The sequence below is a fragment of the Schistocerca gregaria genome, chromosome 8 (assembly GCF_023897955.1).
Source record: "Schistocerca gregaria isolate iqSchGreg1 chromosome 8, iqSchGreg1.2, whole genome shotgun sequence".
NCBI classification, from domain to species: Eukaryota; Metazoa; Arthropoda; class Insecta; order Orthoptera; family Acrididae; genus Schistocerca; species Schistocerca gregaria.
The window spans coordinates 343,836,098-343,852,128 of record NC_064927.1 but is presented as its reverse complement, the minus strand read 5'-3'; positions in this window follow the sequence as shown (position 1 = coordinate 343,852,128).

The window sequence follows — 16,031 nt, the reverse complement described above, 5'->3', positions numbered from 1 at the left end:
TATCCGCGAAAAAATCTAAGGTATTTAAAAATGACAGAACACAAATACATCCTTTGGACTGGATACGAAAATTTGCTTTTGTATTTCCACCAGATTGGCCTTCAATGCAGAAACTAGAAATGGACTGGATACAACAATTTGCTTTTGAATTTTCACCGACATTGCCTGTAATGCAGAAACTAAAATTTATTTGCAGCACGCTTCGATGAATATGTGCCGTAGCGTGCACAGGGCCACGAGCCGTAGTAGTGCTATTTCCTCTTTAGTTTTCTGCACTGCTGCCTTCTCTTCTACTATCCTTTATATCTATCAAAACAGCTCTTCAACTATCGACCTATCTACGGTTATGAATGAGGAAAGATATATCACAAGTTTTACCGAACGTGACAATTTTCATTAGATACTCCAGAGCTACCAGCGTAATTTTAATGAAAGACAGAAGTGTAATCATCAGTATGTATAAAATTTTCAGCTATCGCAGACGCATTTTGGGAACAATAAAGGGTTTTCACCGCAACAGCATCAAAAGCAGCCGGTTAGCATACCAAACCAACAATGTAGTCTGCAAGGTCAACCAAGCTTTAATGTTTCGCCGCCTACACGTATAGCGTCGGCTCCACCAAATAGTAACGCACAGCAACAAGGAAATCACTACGTACAGAAAACACATCATTTCAACTCCTATCGCAACGCGCCGTATAGCAATGATTATTATAACAGACGTAAAAGTAATGAGCACAGTTTTCAGCGTAACAGTCGGTCTTACCAGCAGCAGAATCATCGGCAACAACAGATTATCATGAATGAACCAGACAGTAGATATCATCCCCAACGTAATACGTCAGGGAGAAATAACAGAACAGTACAAATAGCGGAACGCCACAGCATCCTCCCGCAAATAACAGCACGTCAGATAGAATTTGACTAGATACAGTACAGATTGAACCTTCCAGCGATACGTTTGATACACAGACTCTTGTTCACGAAAATGTTATTACTTTTGACGACATCCGAGACACTCTTTTGCATGAAAAACCAGTTATTCAAAAAACCATTTCCCACCCTGTCATTGAAGTAAAGATTGGATCATCCACATTTTCAGCAGTAATCGACTCTGGATCACCTATGTCAGTTATAAATGAGGAAACTTTCAACGAATGTAACGAAGAGAATACTTATCCTACGTTACCATTAGGTAAAACTAAAGTAAAAGGAGCAGTATCTGGTAAAGGAGTAGATGTAAAATTACAGACACACTTATCATTTTGTATTGCAGGTCATACGTTCCACTCAAATTTTTGGATTGTTTCCTTATTGACAACAGACGTTATTTTAGGTACGAATTTTTTGGTACAACACGACGCAATTATTGACTTTCAAAATTCCTATTTAACGTTAAAGGATGAAAATGTACAACTGGCATTAGAATTTCAGCACTCTTTATCTGCAGAAGAACAAACAATTAATCGGACTGAGGTCATTTCTGCATCACGTAACATGGACTGTCATTCCACATTGTTCACAGATACGTTCATACACAATTATAATACACCAGACGAAGCTGACTATGACGTTATGCAAATGATTTCTGATAAAGTAAAACAAAGCAGCCCAAATACAGACGACGAACGTACGCAACTACGCAAAATTCTTTTACAGCAAGCTCCAGTTTTTGACAACATCCCTGGTACTATGTCCGGTTTCATGTATGAATTTCAAGTTAAACAGCACGACACGTTTAAAGCCAAACATTATCCCATTCCGTATATTCACAGAGCTAAGAAAGAATTTCAACCTATGCTTGACCAAGGTATTATTGAATCGGCAGTTAGTCCGTATATAAACCCGCTCCATATTGTTAAGAAAAAGGATGGCTCACTTCGGCTCGTACTTGATTCGCGTCACATCAATGACATTATTATTAATGAAACAGATCGCCCACAAACACTAGAAGAACTTCTACAGAAATTTCATGGTACTGCTATTTATTCCACATTAGATTTGAGATCGGGATTTTGGCAAATTCAGCTCCATCCGAACTGCAGAAAGTACACAGCATTTCTCTGTTTTGGTGACTGTTATCAATTTTGCAAATTACCGTTCGGTTTAACAATTTCTTCAGCAGCATTTATTCGCGGTTTGAATGCTATACTTCCGACAGAACTTAAAGACAGAATCACAACGTATGTAGACGACATTCTTATTGCAGAAGCCAACTGGTCTGAATACAATTTGATTCTGGAACATCTGTTGCAAACTTTTCGTGCACAAGGACTCACACTTAATCTTAACAAATCGCACTTTGGCAGAACTTCCATAAAATTTCTTGGACATGTAATTTCAGCAGAAGGCATTGCGCCTGACCCGGAAAAACTTCAAGCTGTACGTGACATTACTGTTCCAACGACAAAGAAACAGTTACGCAGCTTTCTGGGATTAATTAACTTTTTTCGTAAATTTATTCATTACTCTGCTTTAGACACCCCTAGATTATGCCAACTGACGGGTAAAAACACTATTTGGTCCTGGGATAGCCAAGCGCAGTCTGAATTTGTCAATCTGCTTTGCTTTGTTGAATGCACCACTTTTATCACACCCAGATCTCACTAGAAATTTTTCCATTGCCACCGACAGTCCTAACACAGCTTTAAGCGTACACATTTTTCAGGAAATTGAAGAAGACGGTAATACAGTATTTAAAAACGTCGCTTTTGCAAGTCGCGTTCAGTCACCTGCTGAACGCAATTATTCTGTTACAGAACTTGAAACATTATGTGTTGTATGGGCATTTACCCGATTTAGGCATTTTCTTTATGGAAGACATACTACCGTTTACACAGACCATAGAGCTATCCAGTTTTTACTTTCCGCTAAATTTACACATGACAGATTAAGCAGATGGAAACTGTATTTACAGGAATTTAATTTAACAATTGTTCACATTCCCGGTACACAAAATATTGTAGCAGACGCACTATCCCGTTCTCTCTGCAACAATCAGCAAGACATCGCAACCAACTTCTGCCAAGAAAATTCTAGTCGCATTTGAAAACTTCATTTCATCGTCATTACGAGATATAGCACAAGAGCAGAGTAAAGACAACGTATGGAAAGAAATTAAACACCTTTGGCAAGATAAGAATAACGTTACCATTAGAAACCATTATACGGTACGCAACAACATTGTTTCTCCGCTTTCGAACGTCAGTAGCACGTTCCTCTGCCCTCGCTGATGTCTAGCCAATACACTGTAATAGATCTGTAATTAAAGAATTTGTTGCTAGCGCAATCGAGCTGATGTAATTTCGATGTGTTGTTCACGCGCTGCCTGCGATATGTAAGCTAGAAGAGAATCTGAGACCAAAGAGCAGTATTGACTGCAGTAGGAACTGTGTGTTAGTAGGAGTAAGTTGTTGCTAGCGAGCAGTCTGGTTTGGTGTATCGTGTTGGCTGGGCCGGTCGTGTGCAGCGACGGCGGAGCCTGAGCGTTGTAGGATAAGGTAAAAGCAGCCTCGCGCATATGTAGTATTGTTACATCAAGTCCCATGTAAATATTTTTAAAAAATCTGTTAATAATAATCTTTCTCATAAAAAGTAACTTTTGACATTTAAAGAATTCACTAATTTCTCCAATCCTTGGCAATCCCGATTATTGAAAAGAAAAGTCAGTTCTTTCCTTTTTTATAAGACAAATCTATCGGCCAGCATTGCACTTAGCTGCGCCAGGAAAATTTCTTCTAGGAGCAGATATATACGCGTTATCCGGCGATCTAATTAAGGTAAGATTTTTCAGTTTATTCAGAATGATGTATCAGGGCCATGACGCAGCATTGCTGATGTCCAAAATTTACCAGGTTAAATTGACTGTCAATTATTGAAAGGTTATAGGTTTGTCACATTGTATTATATTTTCACTGTTGGGTAGTTACACTAAATGAGAATATTATTCATATTATTTTATTTTGTGGGGAGGTTACAACACGTACGGTGATAGTAGGATAGTCGTGCAGTAAGTAACGGTTAAACTTCCGTCCCGGCCCTGGCCGCTTCGCTGCACCAGCTGCAGGGTCCTGCTGCCGTGTGTCGGTGCCCAGCGGTACCGCACCACTCGACTTGGTGCACCATCTCTTGTTACCTGAAGACAGGCACGCCACCCTCGTGCTCGCTGTTCTGTCTGCAACTGCTATCTCCAGCTCAGCCTTATCTGCTCCTCTTTCTGCAACACTCTGATACCGATTATATAGACCAGCTGATCTGTCTCTGAAAAACAGTCGAAAAACTACAGCCCGACCCCGACATAGCAAGATTGATACTTCTACACGGCTCACATTCCTCATAGAACAAGGAGGAAAAAACTGCAGTAAAAATAGGATCTAAAAGGCTATTGAGCTATTTGAGCCCTGTTTGATTTTCTCCTCTCCCATCCCATAACGCTGCCACGCCTATACTCCTGCATCCCACTTGCTCTCCATCTTCACACTCTCCACACCCTTGCCAAGGAGGCTGCCACCAACTCCCCCTTCCTGAAGATGTTCCATCCGTATACCCCTCTTTATCAGCTCTAATCCTCCCCATCCTTTCCTACCTTCCTCCTTTTTCCTCCATGGCTCCCTCTGTCCTTCCTCATCTTCCTTTCTCCCTCCCCCCTCCTCACTCTCAGTTCTCCCACACCCTTCCCCCCTCTATCCCCGGGCTTCCACACCTGACCCAGCCCTCTCCCTTCCTGTCACCTTTGCTTTCTCCCATTGGCTTCTTCCTCCCCTCCTTCCCCCCCTGCCCTCCTCCTACACCGAGTGGCAGTTCCCCTCCCCCCAATCTCCTCAGTGCGCACAGTGTGCCGAAGATCATCACCAATGTGCTCTTCGTCTAAGTGCGTCGGTGTTCTTCTTCTGTGTGCTCTTTCATTCACGATTGAAACTGTTTGTCTCCATTTGTGTGCACTGCTGAACTTACTTGTATAACCAGTGCCTTCTGCAAGCGCCTTCATGTCACTTTTTATGTATGTCTCCTGTTTTTACCATTCATGTATATCCGTTTTTCTGTCTCCATGTTTATTGTCTGTTTTTCTGTGGCTGGAGAGTGGCGTAGATTGGCTGCTGCCAGCCTACCTTTTGTAACATATTACAATAACAGTACAGAAAAAAATTGATCTTCACTGCTATAAAACACATCTCCTGTATTTAACAAGTTCTCACCGATCTTACGATACGTGCATTCTGGAACCATGTTCACTGAACTTTTTTTTGTTTTTTGGTGCATAATACTTCCTCCCAAAATATGGTAAGCAAAGAGCTTGGAATGGAAGAGATTTGCTTTCCAGTATTGAAGATGAAGAGATGCTCATAGCTCTTAATGTATACGTTTTAGAGCCCATGTTAAACTGACTTTTCTCCTTCCTGTTATGTGAGGAATCCATTTCTGATCTCTTACAGACAGTTCGCTGAAATGCAATGATTGTGGAACCAATGGTGTCGAGATAATCTTTTGACAACAGTATGACAAGAAGAGCAGACACGCGTCCTCCCAGCACTACACCACGAGAAGATTGTTAGAGTGTCTGGCTGCCTCTGAAGAGAAGGCAGATGACGAAAGATTGAATCTGGGCAGAAGTTTTATACTGAGTGTCAACATTAACTGTCGGGCACAGATTATTGGAAGTTTTGTTGCGACCTTCAGTTGCTATTCCCCTTTGGAAACAGACGACACAGTCTCACATGCTATAGTGTCAGTCAACTGGGACTCTGGATGGCACTGTGGGATGATATGTGATGAATCTCTCATCTATTTGTGACAATCAGGTAGGCGACCACCTCTCCATGGACGACGTAGTTCAAAATGGCTCTGAGCACTATTCGACTTAACTTCTGAGGTCTACAGTCGCCTAGAACTTAGAACTAATTAAACCTAACTAACCTAAGGACATCACACACACCATGTCCGAGGCAGGATTCGAACCTGTGACCGTAGCGGTCACTCGGTTCCAGACTGTAGCGTCTAGAACCGTACGGCCACAACGACGACGTAGTAAAACGTCACAGAGTAGCGATTCTTTAGACCTGTTTCTCTGCAACTCTTGAAGTCATTGTGTAGAGAGCTATGGAATATGACGTGATGACTGATCTAGTAGTTGTTAAAGGAAGGATGAATGATCGCCAGTATGAGACAGGAATGGTAACCTCTGTTACGATACTATTCACGAGCAGAGCGCGAAATAGCATATCCCTACAGGAGAATTCACAGTGCAGCTGACGCCGCTAAGACCTTGATGTATGGATAGATCTTTGGCTAGCTTGCCCGGGCCTTTGATTTATTCTCCACTGATCACGTCTGGGGTGTGATGCGATAACCTAGACCTTTGTACCAGCCTCCAGTCTACAGTTTTCATTAACTAACACAGCATGTGTTTCAGGTATAGCAACGAATTCCTCGGAACGACGTTCTGGGGCTCTTGGCTTCCATGTGACAGTTAATAAAAGAGTGCATTCGTGCCCTTGGAAGTTACTGACGGTTGACATGATCTCCTAAATGTTTAATACCCACTGGTGGCCAACATCTGCATAAAATTCGATAAATATCGAACCGGTTCTTCGTCGTGTAACCACTTTCCATTTCCGTCAGTGTAGAACGTATTTCCGATTCCTGTTGTCTGAGTTTCCAGGATTTCCTGGAGTGTGGTACGGCGTCCATTGAGAGTCTCTTTTATGTCGATGTTTGCAGGAATGCAGAGTGTGTGTTGCGGTGCGATGGAAGGCGTCACGTGTTAACGCCAGCCACTCCACTCGAGTGTGCCAACCATCGCATCGGAGGGCGTGCACTACCGTCATTTGCTTTGGCAGCGCCGTTACCCTCTCCATAATGGCCCCGCTAAGTACACCGCAGGACCCGGTTGTGTACACGCTCACACGTGACCCCTTAGACGCGCCAACACCTCCGCGACTTGGCGCCTCGGCCGCACCTTCCACTCTGCATTCTTCACTGACACCTCAGCACACACATTGGTTGCACGGGCACCTGGATACTGGCGTTGGATAGTCTTTAAATTTTAATGCAGGCTATGTTGCCTATAAGCACGGCAACAAATGTTCATCACAATTCCATCTCGCTTCTACTTACGGTACTTTGTCAGCCTTCACCATACGAAACAACTGCTGTAGCAAAGATAACCCTGACAGGATCGATATTCCTGTAGCAGAGAATTTAACGATAACTTCCGGTTGTGCGGAAATGCGGGTGTAGCGTTTTGTGTGAGCCGGCACTTTCCTGATGAACGCGATCAGTCCAAATTAAAACCGCATTCTGGGCGTATTGTGGTCGCAGGAATTAGATTAGTTGGTTTCTGCGAATCTCAACGTCCGCCAATTACCAACTGGTAATTCCACACACTATCCTGCCCACATGGACGTTCTTGCTTCCCACCGTTCTTTCTTTTTATTCTCTTATGTCCACCTCATTCTGTTTCACAATGTTTTTTTTACAATCATAATGACTGTATGAGTTCACGAAACTTGCAATTTCGATAACAAGACATCACACATTGTGTGACTTCAATATCTGGCCTCGTGCATGCTTACTTTGTGGTTTGTACCCCCATTGTGTTTGCTATTTCCGATTAAATTTATTCGAAATAGTTGTTACTGACTTTACACACCCTATGCGTAATCATCCGTACTTCCTGGGCCATGTTTCCTATGGCCATGGTTCATCCTTTTGTAAGAGACTGAGCATTGTGCATTACGTAATTAGGTACATAAATGAGCTCTCTCACCGTCTCAAGCAAGTTTGTCACAACATGTCTGCCAGAGGCGGGACAAATACAAAGGAAGGTCTTCCAGAATGAGCTAAAAGGCCGAGAATAATTCATCACAGTAACCTACTAAGGCACCTTATACGGATGTTTACCGTTAACCACAGATGTAACAGGGAATTAGACTGAAATACAGTAGTACTGTAATTACCCTCCGCGACACATTGCACCGTGGCTTAAGGAGAATAGATGTAGATGTAGAAATAAAAGAATCCTTTCACAACAAACCAAAAAATACGGAAAGTATTATTCACAAGTGTCTCGCCAATTTCGCCATGATTGTGTAGTTATAGTTACCAATCAAAAATAATCTCCTGTCTCAGTTAGAGTGAGTGTTGTAATGTCCTTGGTAGTATTCATGTATGGAATTAATAAAAAAGTTAATATAATTTAATGATATGCACATCAGCACGCATGCTGAAAGCAAGCTCATGAACATATAAAAACACCGGCAGAATTACAAACGACCCTATCTTCGAAGGGCATACCTCAACAAGAATCGAGTACTTGACTTCTTAGAATGTGGAATAACGTCGCTACATAAGCGTATAATGACTGAAATATTCGTGTTCGTTAACTTGGCTTAAAAGCCATATGGAGATGCCAATTAGTTCGCAATGCGCGCAGACGGCTTACGTTAAGATACGAACAGAGTGTAAGTAAGGCCACCTCACTGCGAGATTCCACAAATACTGCAAGGGTACCAACGACTCTGACATCACACTCTGTCGAACGCTTCAGGTACCGGAAGCGGTGAAACTTTTCTCGTGACCAAAACCTGTAGTACTTCAGAAGCGATATTGACGTGTGTGTTTATGTGTGTGGGAGAGGAGCCACGGTTGACGATAGGGAAGGTTACTGAGGAAATTGTAGCTAGCCACAGAAGTTCAAACTGAGCTGTATAGACAGCGGAAGGGGACCCGTGTTTCGATGTGGAAGTTTGTAGCTGACTACGGTATGGTCGTAGGATTTTGTTACTGTGTACAACAAGGGTAAAATTTGGCAACTTGTTAGCTGTTGCTATACCTCATGCTTGTGAGTTGCTTTTCCGTGTTCTGTAGCGCCGAAATGATATTAGCTCACACAATCTGTGCCATTTCTTCATCAAAAAATTCACGAAAAGCAAAAAAAAAATCTTCAAACAGCCCTCGTTTCGGGAGTACAGCTGAATAAATTCCATTTCTTATTCTGATATTTCGGCCGTATGTCTTCCGGCCATCTTGCGTGAGTCGACAAACTGAAGGTACAGCACTCGCTCCGCCCTTTTAACCCTGCGCGTGCAGCCACAAATACACGAGCACTAGATAAGGCTGATGGGATTAAACGCTAAAATGAGTACTGTAAAAGCGGCTTTCGGATGAAATCGGTCGATTTAGTCGTAGCGACTGGCTGGCCTGTTGCGTAAAAAGAGGTCTAGGTTAGGATGACGGTGATAATTTGGTTACAAGCTGGCGAAGTCAACAAATGTGAATGGCAAATTCAGGTTAATAGACTGACCTGTAGCGTAGCCCAATGGTTACGTTACGGACTTATTTAATTGGTTGATTTCAGCCTAACGCCAGTATACCCCACTCGTTTAAGTTGCTCGTTTGGTCAGCGGCAAAGAAGTATACATAAATTCAACCTGTGGCTATGCGACTGATCCATGCTGTGATGTCGATATACTACTGTGTGCTGAACTGCAGCTTTGCAAGCTTATTTAAGAAAGCACCAGATTCAATGACCTGGCCAAGCGGAAACGGCTATCTCTTTTAATTAAATACTTTATCAAATGAATTTTAACTGTTTCTTTCGTCACCGAGAACCGGAAAAATGAAGTCTACGCTATACTTTCAAAATTTCATGCCCCATAGACTAACGATGCAGTGCTCTTACACTGCTCATTCAATGTCACATTCAGTCTAAGTAGCTTAGTGGTCCTCCGTATGACGATACAACATAATATTTCAGTAACCTCTCTGAAAATTTGATTGTACTGGATTTCGAAAAATCATTTCATTGTTTAGCATCATGCACCCGTGACCTAGGGATAGAGTCTTTGATTCATAATCAGAATGTCTTCTGTCCTGGGTCAGAACCCCGCTTCTGCTTAAATTCTGATTAATAACCAGCATTGGTGGACGAAGATTTCCGTCATAAGAAGTCACCTCTCATTACGCCGACGGACTTGACAAAGAGGGCGGATGAGCGAACAGAGGTTCAGGGCACTCTCTTGTCCTAGGGGTGGGAGACTGCCCCTAAAGACGGAAGAATCAGCAATGATCAACGGCATGAGGATGCAGAGGGCATGGATACAACTGCATCAAAGAGATGTAAGGTGTATCCACAGGACATGTGGCCTGTAATTGAAGAAGTGTCATGATGATCTCTTCATTGGCAAAAGACTTCGGAATAATCCCCCGCGCGGATTTCCGGGACGGAACTGGCAAGGGGGCGATTACCATGAGAAAAAGATTGAATAATCAATGGAGGATTAACGTTCTACGAGTTGGTGAGTGGAATGTCACAAGCTTGAACGTGGTAGGGAAATTAGAAAATCTGAAAAAGGAAATGCAAGGACTCAATCTAGCTATAGTAGCGGCCAGTGGACAAGAATTTCTGGTCAGTTGAGTATAGGGTGATATTAACAGCAGCTGAAAATGGTATAACTGGAGTAGGATTCCTTATGAAAAGGAAGGTAGGGCAGAGAGTGTGTTACTGTGAACAGTTCAGTGACAGGGTTGTTCCTATAAGAATCGGCAGCAAACCAACGTCGACATCAATAGTTCAGGTATACATGCCGACATCGCAAGCTGAAGATGAGGAGACAGTGAAAGTGTGTGAGGATATTTAAAGGGTAATACAGTATGAAAAGCGATATGAAGATCTAATAGTCATGGGAAACTGGAATGCAGTTGTAGGGGAGGAAGGAGTAGAAGAAAAGGTTACAGGAGAATATGGGTTTGGGACGGGGAGTGAGAGAGGAGAAATATTAATTGAGTTCTGTAACAAGTTTCAGCTGGTAATAGCGAATATTCAGTTCAAGAATCACAAGAGGAGAAGGTGTACTTGGAATAGACAGGGTGATACGGGAAGATTTCAGTCAGATTACATCATGGCCAGACAGAGATTCCAAAATCAGATATTGGATTGTAATGCGTACCCAGGAGCTGACATAGACTCAGATCACAACATAGTAATGATGAAGAGTAGGCTGAAGGTGAAGGCATTAGTCAGAAAGAATCAATACGCAATACTAAGGTACAGCAATAAGGAATAGTTCAGTAGGCACTACAGTTGAAGAGGAATGGACGTTTCTAAAAAGGGCCATCACAGAATTTAGGAAGGAAAATGTAGGTGCAAAGAAGGTAACTGCGAAGAAACCATGAGTAACGGAAGATATACTTCAATTGATCGATGAAAGGAGGAAGTACAAAAATGTTCGGGGAAATTCAGGAAATGAGTTATGAAATAAATACGAAGAGCAGTGAAACGAAATCTTGAGGATAGACTCAGCATACAGAAAGTCAAAACAACATTCGGTGTCATTAAAAGCAAGGGACATAACATTAAGAGTGCAACGGGAATTCCACTGTTAAATGCAGTGGGGAGAGCGGGTAGGTCGAAAGAATACATTGAAAGCCTCTATTAGGTGAAGATTTGTCGGATGTGATAGAAGAAGGAACAGGAGTCGATTTAGAAGAGATAGGGGATCCAGTATTAGAATCAGAATTTAAAAGAGCTTTGGAGGACTTCAGATTAAATACGACAAAGGGATAGGTAAATTCCATTTCAATTTCTAAAATCATTGGGGGAAGTGGCAACAAAACGACTATTCACGTTGGTGTGTAGAATGTATGAGTCTGGCGACATACCGTCTGACTTTGGGAAAAGCATCATCCACACAATTCCGACGACAGAAAGAGCTGACAAGCGCAAGTATTACCGCACAATCAGCTTAAGAGATCATGCATCGAAGTCGCTTTCAAGAATAATATACAGAAGAATGGAAAAGAAAATTGAAGATGCGCTAGATGACGAAGAGTTTGGCTTTGAGAAAAGTAAAGGCACGAGAAAGGCAATTCTGACATTACGGTTAATAATGGAAGCAAGACTAAAGAAAAATCAAGACACATTCATAGGATTTGTCGCCCCGGAAGAAGCGTTCGACGATGTAAAATGGTGCATGACGTTCGAAATTTGAGGAAAGTAGGAATAAGCCATATGGAGAGAGGAGTTATATGTAATATGTACAACATCCAAGAGGGAATAATAAGAGTGGACGACCAAGAACGAAGGGCTCGTATTAAAAAGAGTGTAAGACAATGATGTAGCCTTTCGCCCCTACTGTTCAATCTGTACATAGAGGAAGCAATGATGGAAATAAAAGAAAGGTTCAGTAGTGGAATTAAAATTCAAGGTGCAAGGATATCAGTGACATGATTCGCTGTTGACATTTGTATCCTGAGTGAAAGTGAAGAAGAATTACATGATCTGCGGAACAGAATAAACAGTCTAATGAGTACAGAGTATGGTTTGAGAGTAAATCGAAGAAAGACAAATGTAATGAGAAGTAGCAGAAGTGGGAACAGCAAGAAACTTAATATCAGGATCGATGGTCACGAAGTAGATGAATTTAAGGAATTCTGCTACTTAGGCAGTAAAATAACTAAAGACAAAGCAACGACGACGTCAAAAGTAGAACAACTATGGAAAAAAAAAACATTCCTGGTGAAGAGAAGTCTACTAATATCAAATACCGGCCTTAATTTGAGGAAGAATTTTCTGAGAATGTACGTCTAGAGTACAGCATTGTTGGTAGTGAAACATTGACTGCAGGAGAACCGGAAGAGAAGAGAATAGAAGCATTTGAGATGTGGTGCTACAAACGAATGTTGAAAGTTAGGTGGACTGATAAGGTAAGGGATGAGGGGGTTCTAACCAGAATCGGAGAGGAAAAGATTACGTGGAGAACACTGCATGATAGGACGTCTGTTAAGACACGAGAGAATGACTTCCATGGCACTACAGGGAGCTGTAGAGGGCAAAAACTGTAGAGGAAGACAGAGATTGGAATACATACAGCAAATAATTGAAGACGTAGGTTGCAAGTGGTACCCTGAGATGAAGAGGTTGGCACAAAAGAGGAATTCTTGGAAGGCCGCATCAAACCAGTCACAGTCAGAAGACTGAAAACAAAAAAAAAGACACAATTGTCTCTTTAAAATCGATACTTACTTTCATTTCACAAAGTTGCAACTGAGTAATGATGTACATCGCAGTTTCCAGAAATCACGATAAACTTCTTCTTTGGATAGTTGATTCCGAATCAATATTTTCCTGTTTCCAGTTTCAAAACGTTATAAGAAACTATCCACTGTTCAGAATGATGTCAAATTCGAATGGAATATTTTCAAACAAGTGAGAAACGGTATAGAAACAAAACAAAACGAAAAAAATTACGAAAATTTTACCATTAGAAGGAGCTGTATCCGGCAGAATTTGTAGACTAGAAGACGCAGGGTATACGGCTGTTCCTTAGTTTGCGTCTGAGATGCTAGGCGTGACTGTCTCAATGCAGGCTCCCGCACTACCGGTAAAGCCCTTATACAAAAACGGTAATCTTTCCCCACTAGCTCTGAAGTTCCGGACACTCAAGGACACGTAAAAAGGCGTTTGTCCGAAATCTGCTAAGAATCTAGAGAAATTTGAAAAGAGAGGTTCATTTGAAGTGCAGTGTGGCAGCGGGAGGAAAACAATTGATCCGAGATCGGGCGTCGAGTGGTGGTGAGCTAACATGCAATGGCTAGTCCCGGTGGAGGTTCGAGTCCTCCCTCTGGCATGGGTGTGTGTGTTTGTCCTTAGGATAATTTAGGTTAAGTAGTGTGTAAGCTTAGGGACTGATGACCTTAGCAGTTGAGTCCCATAAGATTTCACACACGTTTGAGCATTTAACATGCATTGCACCGGGAACTGCCCGGACTCTGGACTTCGTGTGAGCACACAATTCTACAAAACAATCCTGCACTGCTAGCCCTACAAAATTACCTATTTTCAAGGGCTGCTTCAGGCTGACCTGCCTGTAGGACAAACATTTACTCTACAATTTCTTGTTCGCAAGGTAGTGGACAATGAATAGCCATTAAACATTCCGTTGACAGATGAAGTCCATTTCCAACTCCTAGAATTAACGGAACTGTAGAATATTGGCAACGGAAAATCCTCCCGCAAATCAACTGGTACCGCTTCAGTCTGCAGAGGTAACTGTGTGGTGCGGGTTTACGGCTACGTTCATCATAGGGTATATTTTTTCAAGGAAACGGGTCCTGCGGGACCTGTTACCTGCACCGTCAGTAGTAAACGTTGTGAGAGTCTCTTTCGTAGCAGCATCATTACAACCCTTCAACAACGTGGATGTGTGGGTAGAATAATTTGTATACAAGATGGCGCTCCCTCGCACATTGTGCAGCCAGTGAAGCAGCTACGCAGAGGCATTTAGGAAATATACAAAATTTCAGCTCTAATTTCCCTACGGCCTAGTCATACAGTTTGCCCGACCTTAAGATGTGTAGCTTCTGACTGTGGAGTTAGCTGAAAGATCCTGTGTTCAGTGTTCCGGTGCAAATGTAGGTGAACTGATGCCCCACGTTGCGCATGGCGTTCTGAACGTGACCCCTGAGACACTCCAATCTGCTGTGGAATATGCAGTTTCCCGACTTCGGCGTGACAGAAAACGGTGGACAGCATATTCAATATGTCTTGCGTCAGTCTCATGACAATTAAAAACCGATTTCATTTTTTACGCGGTTTTTTTGCTCCAGGACAAATAGAAATCGATGGTGTTACCTAACTAACAGCTTCAAAATTGTTTAATGATAAACTTGGGCCGTCATGAACATTGCACAGTACGGATGGTTTAATGTGCATCTCCCACGATAGTCGTCGTATTGTGCTTCATCTGTCATTTGTAGCCGAATCTATTCACATTATGACATTTACAACGCCATCTAATGGGAAAATGTTCGTTAATTTTTTTTGTTACCTTAACGTTTCCCCCTTCTTCGATAGTATTGTGTTCAAATCTGACGTCATTCTGAGCAGCAGTTTTTTTTTTGCATCGTTCAAACTGGAACTTTAATTATGAACTCCATGTAAACAAAATTAAGTGTCAAAAGCTACGATAGACGAAATGTAAACTTTTGTTTTATGTAGTTGCTCCAACAAAAGGTGACAATTTATTGATGGTACCTCGCTCATCGCTCATATCGTTCAAAGCGGATTGAATTCAAAGACAAGTGTTACAAATATTGAAATAGAATTAAAAATCTCTTCGGGGTTTGCTGCCGGATCCTAAAATCAACTTGACTCGATATTTCGGCGATCCAACTGGTCGCCATCTTCAGGAGAATGCTGCTTGCTGATGAGTCCCGCTGAGAACTAACGCCTGGCTGCAAAACGACGTCCTATATAGCCCACCGTGCAGTACACGGCGCGTGCGCCGCCCGTCACAGTTGCTCCCCTCCAAGACAGGGAAGGGGCGCCGCCCCTGGTAGAACTTTGCGGCAACGATATATCGCACTCATGGTCGCACCGAAGAACGTTCAATCTTGATGCGGGATAGTACCGGATTCCACGTCCTGCTAAGAGGAAACCCATTGTCTCTATTGATTAAATTATCCGCCAACCTAATTTCAATGGCCTCTTTATAAACACTATTCCAAAAACTGGAAATGTTGGCAACTACCACCGTTTCGTCATATTTCATGCCGTGTCCCTCATTTAAACAGTGTTCTGCTACTGCCGATTTTTCCGGCTGTTGTAGCCTCGTATGGCGTCGGTGTTCCACACACCTGTCATGAACTGTGCGAATCGAACGACCAATGTAAGTTTTCCCACACTGACACGGAATTTTGTATACACCGGGTTTCCTAAGCCCCAGATCATCTTTTACAGAGCCAAGTAGTGCCCTAATCTTAGAAGGCGGTCGGAACACACTTTTGATGTTAAAATTCCTTAAAATTCGTCCAATCTTAAACGATATACCTCCTGCATAGGGAAGAAAGGCCACCGATCCATGTTCCTCTTCATGCACCTCCAGAGATGGTCCAAACTCCATAGCCCGACGAATCTGCTTCTCGGAGTATCCATTATCCTTAAAAACAGCCATCAAATGCGCAAGTTCTTGGGTTAAGCTGTCCGCGTCGGAAATGGCATATGCTCTCCGTACCAAAGTCCTGAGGACGCCACT